Below are 13,889 nucleotides of genomic sequence, written 5' to 3'. Positions count from 1 at the left end.
CGTCTGATAGAACATCTGCAGCATCTTATTGCAGATGTTGAAGGACGCCAGCCTTCTAAGGAAGTATAACCGGCTCTGTCCTTTATTGCAGAGCAGCAGATATAACACAACTGTTTACTGACATTCACTGAAGAAAACTGCAGAGTGTGATAATAAAGATGCCTAGTAATGTTACCAGGCCACTGTATTGTCCTCCTGCATTCACCCCTTACTGAAATGTTAAGAGTTCTGTCTTTCCTGCCTCTCCTGAATTTTTTGTTCATAATATCCCCTTTATTCTCAGCAGCATGAAATTTTGTGTTCATATGTTTTGTCATTTATTGTTACAATATGAAACTATCAAAAGTCAACCATTATTTGTCATATTAGTGACTGTCACAAGAACTGGGCAAAGACACTTTCACCTCAAGATATTTAGAGCTTGATTTTTATGCCTGATTAGTAACAATAATGAGAGACAGTTTACAGAGAAAGGATTTGCCTTGACACATTGGTTTCAGCACTGTTATCTCTCCATTGATGTCAGTAAAACCAAGGGGACTGGTCGTGACTTTAGAAATTAAAAAGCAGAGCATGCCATGACTTTGTATCCTCTCTGATCTATGAGTGGGCTGGCAGATTTAAACCTCTTTGTGTTACCATTATTGATAGCCTAAAGAGGACACACTACATTTTGGCTATCGAATAGGTTCAGCAACACTAGTTCCTCATTTGTGTCAAGAAAGCCTGGTTGTCTTCATATATACTCTTAAAAATAAAGGCTCCAGAATGGTTCTTGTGAGTGGTTCAATAGGGGAACTATTTTTGGTTTGCAAAAGAACCATTCAGGTGATGGTTCCAGAAAGAACTTTTATTTACATCTGTAACTCGCTCCATACAGTACCCAATGGTAACAGATTTATGTAATATCAATGGCTCATGATTTTAAAAGGACTCATGTTGCATACATATGTTACACAGGCTAAATCCAGGTTTTCTTAATCTGTTAGTGTTCTGGTAGGTAGTCTGCCATACATTAAAGATTTCAGAATTTTTTTCTACATTTTGTATTTTTTTTTCAAAGCACAAAGAGCCAACTTCATGTAAGAACTCTTTCCAGAATGAAATGGTTCTTTGTAGAGCAATAATTAAATGAGGGATCACACACCTCAGTAAAAACCATAAAGTGCCATTAAAGATCCATCATTTGTACGAGTGTACGCTCAGCAATTCCTACCAGTGTACAGTGGAGTCTCTATTCACCGACTGCATCACACCCTGCGGCACCAGAGCTCAGGAGTGTAAAGCACTAGAAAGCGTCGTGATGGATGGCACAAAATATTCCCCCCCAATCACCTCCATTTGGTTCAGGATCTACAGTATGTAATGTACATCACCTTAGAAAGGCCAATGGTTTTATCAAAGACCTCATTCCCCCCTGCACAGTTACTTTTCTTCCTCCTCCAAAATGTACAGAACTGTTATTACTCAACACCACTACACTCTGGGACAGTTTTCATTAACAAGTCACACGCTACTAAACTGCCACTCAGATTGAATGAATGAATGAACACGAATGAATGATTTTGAGGACATCTGTTCTTGTATTCATTGTCTGTTTTTATTTTTACTGCCACTTGTTAGTACACTGAAAAAAATATAACCTCCATTCAACTTAAAATAATTAAGGTAATGATTCACACTTAATATTTTTAATCTGAACCAATATAATTCTTTTTATCTTATTGAACCCACAATTTTTAATTTGAGGCAAATAATTTAGAGTGATTGGTATGCAATTCTCTTGTTTTATCCTGAAGTAAATCTATTTTTTAAGTTGAGGCCAATCATTTAGAGCGATTGGGTGTAATTCACTTGTTTTATACTGAAGTATATCTATTTTTTAAGTTGTTACAATTTAAAATGGTTTATTGGTCGTAACCTGTTTTTATACTATTATATGAACATAACTCATTCCAATGCTGTACTTTTTAAATTTATTTAAAAATCTAGTGCAAGTACACAAGCAATTTGCAGTGTAAATCTTACATATACAACAAAAAATTATTAAATGTTTCTATAGCTTTCTTGAAAGTATGTTTTATTACGAGTTCTTATATTTAAAATTAACAGTTGAGAAACAGGGTTACTTACCAAATCCTCCGTTATAAAAGTCTGCTGCTGAAAATTACCATACCATACCATACCATACCATTTTTATTTGTTAAGCGCTTAAAAACACAGCATTACAACTGACTGAAGCGTTGTACAGTTAAAACAAGCAAGACTAAAAGCAAAATATTAAAAACAAACATTAAGAGAGAATTAAAACAGAGACACTAAAAACAGGTCAGGGGACCCAATAAAACAGAGAAATAGCAAAAAGCAAGTGGAAATAAGACAGGTTAAGAATTAAAAGCCAATGTGAAGAAGTGCGTTTTTAGGTGTGATTTGAATGTGGCGACTGAAGCGGCTTGCCTAACCACTAAAAGTAAGGAGTTCCAGAGCCTAGGTGCACAGACGGAAAAAGCCCTTTCACCACGAACTTTAAAATGTGCCTTGGGAACGGTTAGGAGCAGCTGATCTGCGGATCTAAGAACACAAGGGGGATTGTGACGATGGAGCAAGACACTCAAGTAGGCAGGGGCTAGACCATTTAGTGCCTTATAGGTTAAGAGGAGTATCTTAAAATCAATTCTGAATCTAACCGGCAGCCAGTGTAGGGTTTTTAAAATCGGTGTAATGTGTTGGCTTCTGCTGCTTCCAGTTAAAAGCCTTGCAGCCGCATTTTGAACCAATTGGAGTCTAGAAAGAGTGGCTTTACTAATACCATATAGGCAGGAATTAGAATAGTCGAGCCGGGGCGTAATGAATGCATGGATTACTGATTCCAGGAGGTGGTAAGGCAGAATTGGTTTGAGTTTGGCAATTCGCCTGAGATGGAAAAAGCAGGATTTTACTGTGCTGTTGACTTGAGCATCCATTTTCAGGACCATATCCATTTTGATTCCAAGACTGGAAACAGACGAAGTTACTGGAATGGGAAGAAAGTCGAGGCCAAGGGGTAGGGTCTGTTTGCAGTCAGGACTAAAAACAATGACCTCGGTTTTTAAATCGTTCAGGTGAAGGAAGTTTACAGCCAGCCAGTCCTTAATGTCAGATAAGCAGTCATGAAGAGGTTTAGTGGAGTCAGTTGACTTGAGGGAGAAATAAATGTGGCAGTCATCAGCATATAGGTGATACGAGATTGCATGTTTTCTAAAAATTGCACCTAAAGGCAGGATGTAAATTGAAAAAAGTAGTGGCCCCAAAATGGAACCCTGGGGGACACCACATGGGAGTGGGACTGATTCAGATGAAAAATCGTCTAGCATGACTCTAAGAGTCCTGTTGCAGAAATATGACCTGAACCAGTCGAGGGCTAAGCCAGATACACCAGCCCAGGATTCGAGTCGGGAGATCATGATGTCGTGGTAGATTGTGTCGAAGGCAGCAGATAAATCGAGAAGAACTTTAATCACGTAGAGTCCTGAGTCCAATGCCAAAAGGACATCATTTAGGACACGTAAATGCGCGGTTTCTGTGCTGTGTTGGGGCCTAAAGCCTGACTGAAAAAGGTTCATTACCTGATGGTACCAGACCTGTATAGCCACGTCCATTCCACTCGGGAAAGTGTTCTTCTTTGGCAGTTGGAAAGCCAGCACGCTGGAAAGTTTGACCAGAAGAATACACAAACAGCCCCTCATACAGCACACAAACAACCTAAAATATTAGGTTAACTGAAATAGGATTTTTATGTTTATTCCCTCCACCATAACTTACTTTGGTACAAAATTTTTTTTTTTACTTTGATTGAGATCTGAAACCAAATATTTCAAGCTACAACACTAAATGACTAATCTTAAGTTGCTTGAAAGAGAAAATTTATGTTGAATGAACAACATCAATGTTACACTTTTTTTCAGTGTAGGATAACTTGTAAGAAATTCATTGCACTTTTTACTCAAAACAATGAGCGTAAACTATTCATGTGCGCTTACCTGCGTCCTCTGTAAAGCATGTATTAAACTTTAGTAGCTTTATGCCACAGTATAAAATAAAGAACATTACTCAAAGTTCATACATTTTTCTCAGATCATCTTAAAATATCAGAGGCAGAAAGTGTAATTACAATCCAGAAAGGAAGGTGAAGATGGTAACTAAATACTTAGCTGAAAAAGTATCCAGAAATAAAGGAAGAATTTGAAGAACATTATGTAAGAGGGAAAACATGAAATGATTCGTGTGAGTAAGTAGAGGGATTGCCATATGATGCATGCAGTTTTTTAGAACTTAAACATTTTGGGTTTTTTTTTCTTGGCACCGATTTCTAAATTTGCAAATAGTTAAGATATTTGCAAAGAAAAGCAAAACTTTTTACAATATTGTTCCTTGTGAACCGCTATAGCTTTGTGTAGTGGGGGAAAAACATAAACATTGAGTTAGCAGACTTATTTTTTGCCAATTGCTGAAGTTTTTAAGGTTATAGAAGCTGATGTATGGGGTTTTCTTTCCGATAAACTGGCATGCCTGTAGGACACCACACACCACAAAGCAAACTTTACTCCTCCACCAGACAATGTATTATAACTTCATTAAACGTTTCGATGTATACAATTGATTATTGATTGCTGTTATTGGATCGATGCAAACTGTATACTGATGTGAACTTTTGACAGCATTTTTGATGGTTTAATGATTGACATTTTTGTTACAGTGCATGAATTTCAGCTTATCGTTAAACGTCCACTTTTATTAAATGTGCTATAAAGAAAAAAACAGTTGTTTACTATAAAGTTATACTGTAGACATAAAAATATTGTCAATTTGATGCTAAAATTCTGGCAACTGTAGCTGCCAGTTTTTACCTAAATTTAATATTTTTTACAGTATACCCATAGACCTAAAAATATTGTCACCTTATTGTAAATTCTGGCAACAACAGCTGTCATTTTTTACAGTTAATTTGACATTTTTTACAGTGTTAATTTTAAAGGGAAATTTGCCATTTTTGCCCATCAATCTACACTCACATAACAAATAATGACAAAGAGAAAACACATTTTTCGAAAGGTTTGTAAACCTATTTAAAATAAAAAAAACTGAAATCTCTCATTTATATGCCCTTGGCTATGATATTCCAAATTATGGGATGCATCCTCTGTTTCCTTTAATTGTCCTTAAGATGTGTCTAGAACTTGACTAGAAGATTAAATAAAGGAGAGTAGATAGATAGATAGAGGAAACATTCATAAATGTGATCATATTGTATTGATCTTTTTAATCATATTATATTGGTAATATATTATAGAGCTCAAAATTAACGAGTTTGCTACGAAAAATAGACGCCGTCACATTCAAACTTGTCGCCAACGCTAATCATGCCATTCTGTGGCTCGACAGACGAAGCTCGCTTTTTGGATTCTGCGCATAATGCACATCCAGGTTCAACCAATTTTTAAGAGTCACCTAAATTTAAAAAATGATTAGGAGTCACATATTCATAAACTAAAATAACAAATAATTTTGAGAGATGCTATAGAAGGATCGCATTAAGAGCTATATTCTGGAATCATTCCCACTTAGAATCGCCATCAAAAAATGCAATAACTAATTTGCGGAAGACAGCTCACATATTTACAATAATCCATCTTCTATTCATTGCCACATAAGGTCTATGAATATTGCCATTGAAAAGGATGATAGCAAACTCACTGTGGCAGATCAGGCTGAATTCACACTGCTGGACAAAATATTGAAAGGTGGAACTCCGGAGCATTGAATTACTAATGTCATTCAAACAGAAACAGCGCCATGGACATCAACTGTAGACGCCTTTGTAGTGAAATGAGAACTTCGCGATTTCTACAGAATTCGACATTAAAGATCATCTCGAGTGCTGCGGCAACAAAGATCAGCAAAAGTCAACATAAACTATCGTTTGTCTGAAATGTTATGCTTTGCATTTTTACGTTTACCAATGGAATATTTCAATATACAGTCGATTTATTACACTTCGGAAGTTGTACATTGTCAGTATTCTCAATTGCATTTGATCACAATGTAATGCGTTATCAGTATGGCTGATAGACTGGGGGGCGGCATATGCGTTCAAGTAATGCGAGATGAGACATCTATTCAGCCTGGTAAATATTACAATCTTGTGCTTTTTCTCATTATTGCCAATTAACTATTATTATTTAATACGTATGTAAAGAAAAAGTGGGTCTTGTGATGTATATGACAGAAAGGACGATAAAGTCTTGAACGAAAGTAAGTGTTGATGATTAGAAACCTGTGACAGCAGGTGCCTGCTTTGAATAGCTCGACAGGTAAGGTGCAGGGACATGTTATACGAGGGACGTTCAAAACGTTTTCGCACTTTTATATTATTGTTGGAGACGGTGAAGGAGTGGGGAGTAGTAATTGGGCATTAGAAAATTGGTAGGACGCTGGAAAAATTGCATCGCAAACGAAGGTGACTATGAAGAAAAGTGATCTAATTTGTTTTTGAAATTCTTAATAAATAGAGTTTAAAAAGTGCAGAAACTTTTTGAACGTCCCATGCGACAGTGGGATTTTGTCACTGTAAAAATGGTTAAGAATGCAGAAAGGGCAACTCAATCTTAATTCTATTTACATAAATGATTTATTTTGCTGTACTGCAGTTCAGATGACTTCTTATTTACTGATCCCTCCCAACAAGATACATTCACAAGGGACAGATGTTGCTGACAACTTTTTATTTTTTGAAAGTTAGAGTCCAGATGTGCTTATCCAGCTGTACCTTCTTGACAGTTCTTGAGTGATCTTTATGCCCACTTTTGTATGAATCTGCAAAGTGTCATTACAACATTTTTTGTCTCATTAACACAGACGTCCTGAGTCTCCCACAAATTGCAGAAAATGCTGTCGATGGCGTTAGTTCTGTTTGAAAGATAATTCTAATTAGTTTTGCAGCACCTGCTTTTTACACATTACATTTAAAAATGAGCATATGAGCTACGGCTCACTGTTTACTAACAATGTTTACTGAGAAGTGTCATGTACATTTACTGTCCTGATGATCATGTCAGCTTTGTAAACTTCAATGTGAAGCATCCCTCAGCCTGGGGTGTGGGGTAGAATAGAAGCTGGATTGTTACAATACACAGGCAAAATATGCTGATCAATTGGACGGAGATTCTACATGGAAATGATATCACGCCAAGCAACGAGGCAAATCATTTCATGATGTTTCCCAAAAGTATTTGTTAACTTATAAACAAATATTACATAACTATTTTTTTAAATTCCTTTATTTTTCCTTAGACAGCATTGAGTCCCACCTATGAAACCCACAGGGTTTGAACTCATGTTGGTATACCACATGGACAGAGAAGGGTGATTGCTTTTACGTTTGAGCCAAGAAAGATTTGCAGCTAACTGGCTGACCAAATAGGCTTCTGATTGTGCTAAACCAAACAGAAGTTCATCAGGTACTTTTGGCAGAACATCAAAAATGAATTTCCTGTTAACTTAACTGACAACTATTTGGAGAAAAGCTGAGAATAAAAATTTGGCATCCTAAAATAAATCTTATCAGGTCCTCACAGTTCTCGTCTCTCTGGGTATCTTAAACACTGGATAATTCAGCTCTGATCCCGTGTTCTTTTCAACCCAAAGAAATATTGATATGAGGCATTGGATTCAGCTTCAGACTAAAACCTTAAACTAACAATTGCTTTTAATTTATACTTCAGTAGAAGTTAACAAAGCCATTTTTCCTCCTCAATAATTTCCTTTCCACGTTCAGAAGAAGTAAAATCCATGGTCTGCTGGAGATCAGCAAACTTTTGCTCTAAATTTTCATAGACACATTTACTGTTGGCAGAGCTGGCTAATTTGCACCTTTCCTACATTCTGCCATTGTCTCAGACATGAAAAAGGTATAATTTCTTTCCTCCAATGTGTCCATAAAAAATATAATTGTTTAAAAATGAAAATGATGTAGTAGTGAATGCAGGAGAAAATCTGCTGTTTTCTGTAACTCAGGGCCATCTTCACATCCTTTATTGTCATGATCATCAGTGACATTGCTATTTCGAAAACAGCTTTTAAGTATTCTGTAAATGCCTTCCTAAATTAATTAAGTAAGTTGATAAGATCTCCTGTACATTGTTTTGTAAATTCATTAGGTTACTTATAGTTCATCACAGTTCATTTAAGCACAATTAAAAACAAATAATCTACAGTTTTAAAGAATTATTTTATCCTCCATGACAATGTGAAAAAGACAGAAAAAGAAAAAAAAATAATTCAAGCCTTCAGCTGCTTCCATGCTTATACACATTCAAAGCTCTGCCCACTCACTACACTTATAACAGAAAGAAAGAAAGAACTTTTTAGCAGAATGTTAAAGGATTTAGTTAGTAAAAATAAATAAATAAATAAATAACACACACATATCTACCACAGTCCCAACTGAGGGATGAGTTGATGAGCTGTGCTGCTTTCTTATTCCTCATTAATTTAATTACTGTATTTGCTTGGACATCAGTGATGAGGTTATTAAAAAAGCATGGATGTTACTAGGATTTTTGCAACTATTTTTGACATTGAAGTTATAATAATGTTAATAGTGTTTAAAAAATTTTCTATAACTGCTTTTATAAATTGGTTGTTACAGCGTTTAGGAGCCTAGCAGCAGTAAGGACCTTGGATTTAATTCGCGCCCAAGACACAATTTTGGTGTGTTCTCCTTTTCTCTTAGTGGGTTTACTCCAGTGACTTCAGTTTCTTACAAATGACATGGTGGATGCTAACGTGATCAGCATGTGCCCACACTATGTTTAGTTCTGGGATTGAACCCTTTGTTTTTTGTTGCAGACTCAGATATTGAATGGATGGACTAGTTTAAGTTTAGTTCATCTTGTGTGTTATATGACCATTTCCTGAACACATTGAAAACACTCTCTTAGCAACAATGGACACAATGTAGGAATCCTCACTGGATTCATATTACAACAAGCCAGAGTCACTCAGCAATGCCTTTGGCACACAACATTTAGTAGTCTAGTTTTATTTGAGATGTGAGTGGGCATGTTGGCTCAGTGGTTGGTACCGTTTCTTAAAAGCTCCAGGAGGCATAATTCAAACCCAAAGAGGGTGCTGTCACTGCAGAACTTTCTCTTACAACTCAGCACAGGCAGCTTCCTTTAAAGGATAAATCTGTGTGATCAGAAAGCATTTGCATTTTACTTATCATAGTGAAAAGCACAAGAATATTAGTTTTTTGAGCAAATTCTTTTGAAGTTTTTCATTGGGCTTGATGTTCTGTAGTGAGTATTGCCTATGAGTATTGTCTAGCTCTTTTGATTTGGTGATTAAGTTCAGTATTTTGTTAACAGTCTTAACATTGCGCTGACTATTCTTTGACTTTATATTTAAGAAGTTTATTCTGCATCAAGTGCTGTTAATAGCAACTAATAACATCCTTCTTTTATGGAAAGAGCTAAACAGTTGCTAAACAAGGAGACATTTTCTGCTTTTCGTCATTACCTTTTCTTTTGTTGACCCCCTGTAAGGGCAGCAAAATGTTTCCATTCATGACAACATTAGCATGGAAATTGGATAGTTGAACATCACACAAATAATCAGTTGTGGAAGATGTTTATATTCCAACGTGTAATGTAATACAGTGGATTTAGAAAGTATCTGGACTCCTTCACGTTCTGCACACTTCATTGTGTTTTAGATTTAATTTTAAAAAGAAAAAATTGCCATTTTTGTCCATCAGTCTACACACAGTAACCCATGACAACAAAGTGAAAATATGTTTTTAGAAAGGTTTTCAATTTTATTAATAATCAAAAACTGAAATACTAATTAATATAAGTATTCAGACTTTTAATTCAGCTCCTTTGACAGTAGTTACAGAAGCCCTTTTGGCAGCAGTTATAGCTCCGAGTCTTCGTGGGTAAGTCTCTACAAGCTTTACACATCTGGATTTACTCAGTTTATTTCATTATTCCTGGCAGATACCTTCAAGCTCGTTTAGATTCTATTGGAAGCGTCTATAAACTGCCACATTTAGGACTCTCCACAGATGTTTCTATGGGGTTTAGGTCTGGGCTTTAGCTGGGACACTCATGGACAGTTAGAGTCTTATCCCAAAGCTGCTTCAGTGTTGTCTTGGTTGTATGCTTTTAAGTACCATTGCCCCAGTCTGTGGTGTTGTGCACTCTGGAGCAGATTTTCTTCAAAGATCCCTTGATATTTGGCTGCATTTGGCTTTCCCTCAATTTTGACCAGTCTTCCTGTCCCTCTGGGTGATAAGCCCCTCAACAGCATGATGCTGCCATCACCGTAGAGATGGGATTAGGCAGGTGATGAGCAATGCCCAACATAGTGTTTGGAGTTCTGCCCAAAGTCTTAAATGTTTATGTCATCTGATTACGCCCACAGAGTCCTTTAAAGTGTTATATGCCTTTCACTCAAGAGTGGCTTTCATTTAGACACTTTACCATAAACAACTGATTGATGAAGTGCTGCTGAGACAGCTATCCTTCCAAGAGGTTCTCCCAGAGCTGGCTAACCCTTTTATGGGGCCCTAAGCAAACTTAGAATTGGGGCCTCCTAGTTCTAAGTCACACAATAAAGTACATAGGCACTTTATTATTTTTTTAAAATAAAACAAACTATACAATGAAAAAATAAGCTACTGTGCAAAACACCAAAGTGCAAATCAAACTAGAGAAGTCCCAAACTGGGCTCTGATGTTTGCTTCCAACTTGATTCATGATTTTATCAATTTCCTTTTCTACACTACCTTTGTGTGGTAACAGTGCAAATGCCTGCCTGAAACAGTCCCACCCAAACTACAACTTTAAAGCTCATTCCTGTGGGCTTAATGGTGTTGTAAACCTGAGATGCTAGGTTTCAACATTCACTTTTCACAACATGGCCATCTCATGTGCATTTTCATTTCACAACAAAAACCAATCCACTTTAACTCTTTGAGGGCTGAATATTTTTTCCAAAAAATGATGCTTTCACACAGAGATCAACATGAAACGTCTGTTGCTTCATGCTGTAGCTGCCAGTTTGCCAAGAGTGAGCGGAAGGCTTGCTACCAGGCTGGGACAGCAGCGGCGGTGGTCACGGTCATAGTGCAATACAATCTGGATTCTACCTCTTGTCATTGTTAACTGGCAGTCCTCCCTGGCAAACATTTTCAGCACCATGACTACCTGGGGGCTGTTCAGCTGAAGCTGGAACCTCACAATCGTTTTTGATCACTTGTATCAAAATCTGAGTCCGACAAGTCATGGTTCAGTTCAGAGATAATAGGCAAGACATCGTCCACAGAGTATTTTGCTTTTCGCATTGGTCTCTCGCCAGATGTCAGTGCCATTTTTGCCATTGTGTGCACCTTGCTACTCATGTGAGCACAGGGAATCTCAGTCAAACCAATAAATCTAACTTTCCTTCTACCAACGAGATTCCAACGTAACGGTTGGTTTTGTCACAGTTTACAGTTGATTACCATTGTCAACTCTTCCTTTTGACAAAAGTCAACATCAGCCCTGAAAGAGTTAATATGATAAACAAAAACTCAAGAGGCTAGTTTTTATTTGTCAACTTCCCTTCTTTCCCATTTTCCATGACAGGCTGATCAGATGATGGGCCCTTGGTGTCTGTGGTGCCCTAAGCAGGCATTAACTTCACTTATGCTTTGGACCTGCTCTGCGTTCTCCCATCTCCTAGTCACCTACCTGACTAAAGCTCATCTTGCCCAGTTACTCCATTTGGTTGGACATCCAACTCTAAGAAAGAGTCCTGATGTTTCCAAACTTTTTCCATTTCACAATTATTGAGGCCACTATGCTCCTGGGAACACTTAAAGTTTTAGAAATGGCTTTTTACCCTTGCCCTAATCTATACCTCACCTTAGTTTTATCACAAAGGTCTATAAAGAGTTCCTTGGACTTTGGTTTTTGTCCTGGCATGCAGTGTGAATTGTGGGACCTTGTAAACACAGGCATGTGACTTTCTAAACAATGTCCAATCAATTCAGTTTTCCAAAAGTTCTAAACAAAGATAATTAAAGCAAACAGGATGCAAATGTTCCAGTGACCTCCCCAAACTGAGTACTAGACTAGTGACATCACTGATTCAAAGTTTACTGGCGCTTTTCATGAAACTAGTGTGCATTTTAAAGAGCCATGATTTTTAAAGGAATGTTAAATTATAGCAAAACATGTCTGCTTTACTTTAAGCATTTTGTGGTAAGTCTTTTCACGAGGACACTGTGGGAAGGCTGGTTAAGATTGAGCAAGATTGTGTAAAAATTAGAGAACTCGGGTCACACACGGGCAATACACCATTTATTGTCGACATGGTGTTTGAGGTAAATAGTAAGGTGTGTGAAAACAATGCCAGCATTGCCTGTTACACGATGTTAAGAGTAACCCGTGGTTTTAAGTTAGCTGAGGAATTATGAGGTTAGCCTAATAAAGGGAACCAAAGCTGGGGATGGCAGTTGGCAGAGAGCTGGAAAGAGCGGTTCCAGGTTAACGGCATTAGAACTGTGAAGGAAGAAGATAGACGAGTAACATTTTCTGTGTCAGCTTTTTTTCCCAGTTGACTTCTTCGAATGATTATGCCTTTGACAACAGTTTTAATATTGAATATTGTTTTTTCTGTTGTGTCATTGTTCTCCACTAGGCCATATTTTGTAGTTTTGCAGTTTATTTGCTTGGTGTAAATGCATGCATTTCATCACCTTTTTAACAGCACCACAGTCTAGTTTTTTATATATACATACAGTATTATAATATGCAACTTTTGATATTACAGGTAAGTAAGCGAGTAACTAAAAGTTCCGTTTTGGCTAAACTCCATTGCTGAATGAGCAATCATTTGGAAGCAAAAGAGTTTACATACTAAATTTCATAAGACAATGTCTAGCAGAATCTGGTTCACTCTAAATTTAGGAGATTAAGCCATTTTTATTCCAAAGTGCAACACTCCATAACATCCAAAGGAAAAAAGAATTCAATTTGGATGAGTATGTGCTGAAGATGGATTGAAATTTTACTATAAAAAAGTAACATGTACAGAGGTAACATTTATCTGCCTAGACATTTATTTTTGTCTTCAGGATGTTCAGTTCTTTCTAATATTCAAATACATAAGAAAAGCCCAGTTAACATTTAGAGATATCTCAAAATAAATTTCAGATATCTTAAAATGCAGCTTACTTTCTAAGATTTCACAAACTCATTTCCAGGTATCTCAAAATATTTTTCAAGGTATCTCAAATTCACTTCCTGTAAAATGTCCCTTTTTCCTTGGTAGTTCCCGTCTCTTTTAAGATATCTTGAAATGCGTTTAAGATATTTTGAAATGACTAGGAAGTTATTTTAAAATGCATTTCATGTACCTGAAAATGGACAGGAATATGGCAAAATGGCTGAAATTGTATTGTGGATATCTGAGAATTATATTTAGATATCTTGAAATAATTTCATGTCTTTTTTAAAGATGTTTTAAAATGTATCTGAGAACTGCATAAGCAGGATCAGAGGATTAGAGGACAGATGAAACACATTTTATAGCAATACAATTTAATAAGAATGCTAAGCTTCCTGACTCATGAGTTCCTTCATATTGTCAGCCAGGTACTTCAGTGTTGTCCACACCATTACAAATGTGGAACCACACATGTCATTTGTTATGCTGACAAATGTTGTTATTTTAATAGTTAAATAGTGAAATAAATATGATTCTGTTTTTTTTATTGAACAGCCACAATGAACCTGGATTACATGAAAAATGTATTTTAATTTCTTGGCCAATCAAATTACATTTATGTTGAGATGGTTTCT

The sequence above is a fragment of the Erpetoichthys calabaricus genome, chromosome 1 (assembly GCF_900747795.2).
Source record: "Erpetoichthys calabaricus chromosome 1, fErpCal1.3, whole genome shotgun sequence".
NCBI classification, from domain to species: Eukaryota; Metazoa; Chordata; class Cladistia; order Polypteriformes; family Polypteridae; genus Erpetoichthys; species Erpetoichthys calabaricus.
This window is presented reverse-complemented; position numbering follows the sequence as displayed.